We start from the raw sequence: 945 nt of genomic DNA, 5'->3' as shown, positions 1-945 counted from the left end.
AATTTGATACCTTTCTCTTATTTTTTTTAGTTCATCAAGAATAAAATATCTAATTCAAAAAAATTTTTGGATTTTCTATTTTAGGCAAGAATTACAGACTTCAAATTGCACGTCAATTTATAATTCCAGTGGTGAAGCAAGATATTGATTTACAAATAATTTTTTATTATAGTCATTATTTATTTATTAAAAATTATTTTGGTTTCTTCAAATATACAACAAGTCATCCTTAAAGTTTTAGAAAGCTCGATTTCATAGTTTGTTCATAAAAAGTTTGCAAAAAATAACTACTTATCATCGTTCTAAATCAGGTTCCTCCTTAAATCATTTAATGGTTTGTCATATTTTTCAGCATGTAAAGATTATAAAAGGAACTAAGTATATATAAATATACAATATGATTTTTGTGTGATTATCAAGTTTCCGTATTTATAACACTATTTATTGTAAATAAATCGTTTTCAGTTTTCGTGTTTTTTCCGTGTAGAATAATTAAATAATATGGACGTGTAAATAGTCGCAAAAGAAGAAAGGAAGAGAAATATTAACCCTTACAATACAAGATACAATTTGGTCCATCTAAACATGGACCACTAGAATTTGTTCGTTTTTTCATCTATTCAGAGATGTGTTCTGATTCCCATCTGGGTGCTCCTCAGATATCACATGTCATCCTTATATTTAACCTTCAGTAAACAACAAGGATGTCAATGTTGATTGTGTGGACATGACATCCGGGGAGCACCCAGATAAAGAATACGAACATGCCTCAGAATGGTTAAAAAAAAATCTCTAAAAATTCATCAATACGCTTTCCATTTTCTAGAATAAACATTGAAACTTTATTTTGGAAAATAAGAAAATGTAATATAATTTATAATTATCGAAAGACTCAAAGAAACTTTGACGAACAGAAATCGCTCGGTCATCACTAGTGACCCGACT

General features: G+C 28.4%; 2 protein-coding genes across 2 annotated transcripts in view; one reads left to right on the top strand and one right to left on the bottom strand.

Moving 5' to 3' along the window:
• Nucleotides 1–945, top strand: part of LOC108747070 — a 158,170-nt gene that overhangs the window by 153,803 nt on the left and 3,422 nt on the right. The gene's annotated exons all lie outside the window — the stretch shown is intronic.
• LOC108747071 (chymotrypsin-2-like) overlaps nucleotides 1–945 on the bottom strand; it is a 3,572-nt gene that overhangs the window by 1,882 nt on the left and 745 nt on the right. The gene's annotated exons all lie outside the window — the stretch shown is intronic.

This window comes from Trachymyrmex septentrionalis, unplaced genomic scaffold, assembly GCF_001594115.1.
Source record: "Trachymyrmex septentrionalis isolate Tsep2-gDNA-1 unplaced genomic scaffold, Tsep1.0 scaffold190, whole genome shotgun sequence".
Taxonomy (NCBI): Eukaryota; Metazoa; Arthropoda; class Insecta; order Hymenoptera; family Formicidae; genus Trachymyrmex; species Trachymyrmex septentrionalis.
The sequence above is the reverse complement of the archived record's forward strand: the minus strand, read 5'-3'. Positions and strand labels throughout refer to the sequence as shown.